Here is a 2466-nt window from a genome sequence, read left to right as displayed (position 1 = left end):
ATTGGCAGGTTTTAAGCAAAGTTCAGTACAGCGTACTTAGAAAATAGGGTAAAGGGTTAAAGGGATTGTGTCACAGATTTTAGCCAAATTTAGGCATGGGAAATGACAATCAAATTCGGTGAAATATAAAAAAAAATAATCTGTTAACAGTGAAGGAACATTTCAATAACAACAAAAGAAGGATTGTGATATGGGTTTTTTAAATATTGTTGGGCTGAACAGTTTTCAAAGTTAGTCTCGTTTGCTTGTAACTTTAAATTATAACACCCGGGAGACACATTTGGTTTGCAATAAAGCTATGATTTTGTCATTTAGATCCATAGAAGTAATTTCTTTGCAAACATTAAGTTTCATAGCGAGTATTTGGCAAAGTTAATAAAATGAACTTAACTCAGCCGTGACACAGTTCCTATAAAGACAGGAAAAGAAGTGTAAAAAAATAAAAAACACGAGGAGCCCGGTGGGGAAGGAATGAATTGCATGCGCTAGTGCAAGCACCCTGGAGGCGGAAAAGGAGTATAAAATTTATTTTAAGTTTTAAAAAAGAAAATTCCGAGATTAATGAAAAGCAGATGTTTTAGACGAACGGGAAGTGGTCGAACAAAGAATGGGGAAGCAACAAGACGCGGACAGTTGCTCGGTTTAATCATGCTAATAGTAGTTAATGGTATAGTGTATTTAACAGTGATTTTAACAGTGGTTCTAAAAATGCTGGAAACGACAGATCCTGTAAAAAGCAAAACAAGTACATTCTGCACAATCGGATCTGTGTAACCGACTTCTAGTGGATTTCTTTCTTTAATTGGTCTCGAACAACAATGATAAGGTCTCATACAATAATATTGACAACAGCGACAAGAACAACAGTAAACCCAACAATACCAAACAACAACAACAACAACAATAGCAAAGTCGAACGACTACGCGAAATTATGGTGGGTGATTACCGTCATAATTAAACTTTGGATTATGTTACTTGTTATTGCATTTTGTTTTACAATAAGTTGCTTGTGTGTTTGAATTTTATGTTGGTTGTATCAATTTTCTGTCAGAATTCAGAAATTTTCGTCCTAATCAAATTTTCGGATAACTCTAAACTTTCTAGTCATTTGAATTTTTCAGGTTGTGCCAGTTTTCGGGAACTATTCCAATTTCAGACTGTTTTCCAATGCTTTGCATCTCCGATTCGTTTTTCGTTTCTGGTGTATTTTTTGCCAGTAGTTCGAATTTTCGGACACATTCAATTTTCTGCTAGTTCCCGGCGCCATATTGGAATAGTAACCGCGCAGACATGATAGCGAGGCTACCGGTGACCCGTGGCTGAGCGTGAAGAGAGATTACAGTGAGGATTCGGCAATTAGCCCGTGTTTTTTCGCGTTTTTCGGAACATAAGCGAAAGTTTTGATTCTAATAATACTCCTTCGTCATCTTCTAAGATGAATGGAAAATATTGGGCCGCTTTTGGCTGTAAAAAAGGCGAGTAAACTTCTCAGGGGCTATCAGTTGTTTTCGCTGCGTAACAAAACACAAGGAGATCCAGTGAAGAAATCGCATCCATGGTGTAATCTGATAAGACGCCAGCATGAGCATGGTGAGGACAATTTTCTTCGTCTTTAAAGCAATTTTTCTTTGTACTAATCATTACTAAAAAGGAAATATACACAGCTCTCCTGAGCAAGTCGTTGGGATCAGAAAGAAAGGTTTTTAACATGCAATGTTTACAAAACTTTTGTTTACTTGCTCTCAATCACTGAAGTTGATGTTTAATAATACTTTACATTACACAATGCCCAATTCTTGAAAGTTTTCAGTAAAATAGTTATCCCAAATCAGGAATTATTCTCAATTTTGCAGACTTCTTTTTTATTTTATTTCTGAGTGTGGCAGTTTATTTTATATTGGTTAGAGCTGCTTTTAGGTGAAGTTATAAGCTTGGTTTAAATAAAGTTTTAATATTATCTCATAGGTAAAGAGAAATCCCAGCAACATAGATTGTGAAACATTCTAAAAGGAGTCTGCCAGTTGAAAGAAGCTCAGAAAATCATCTATTCAAGTCAAGAAATGGAAAATAACACAAGCAGAGGGCAATTTTTTAAGAATAAAAAATGTTTTCATAGTTGAAATGACTGCATCAGCTACTAAGTTTTGAAATAAATCATTTGCAGTGTTGAATCAAGGTGTTTCAAAAAGCCATTTAACAGTTCCTGTTACTATAAAAAAGTATTACCAACCCAAACAGTATGGTAAGGATTATTATTATGAGATGCACAAAATGTGGACCATGTATAACTGACAATAATGCTTGCAAGTCTAAAGTTATATTTACAAAAATTGCCTGAGGGAATGATAAAATCATTGCTATACTTTACATGTCCAGGGACAACTGTATTTGTTCTTTGTCCTTGCCTTATTCTGGCCTTAAAGGAATTTTATTGTCTATTTTGGAGAGAAAAGGCTTGCTTTTTC

The 2466-nt window shown here is 35.0% G+C and overlaps 1 long non-coding RNA gene across 1 annotated transcript; it reads left to right on the top strand.

Annotated features, from left to right (window-relative positions):
* The first annotated feature begins 1085 nt into the window (after window positions 1-1085).
* LOC144639839 (uncharacterized) lies at window positions 1086-2172 on the top strand. The gene is made up of 2 exons (XR_013568222.1): window positions 1086-1591; window positions 1967-2172. It is a non-coding gene; the product is annotated as an uncharacterized LOC144639839 (long non-coding RNA).
* Window positions 2173-2466: the final 294 nt, after the last annotated feature.

Source organism: Oculina patagonica, unplaced genomic scaffold (assembly GCF_052425735.1).
Source record: "Oculina patagonica isolate OP01 unplaced genomic scaffold, crgOcupat unplaced1380, whole genome shotgun sequence".
In the NCBI taxonomy this organism is placed as follows: Eukaryota; Metazoa; Cnidaria; class Anthozoa; order Scleractinia; family Oculinidae; genus Oculina; species Oculina patagonica.
The sequence above is the reverse complement of the archived record's forward strand: the minus strand, read 5'-3'. Positions and strand labels throughout refer to the sequence as shown.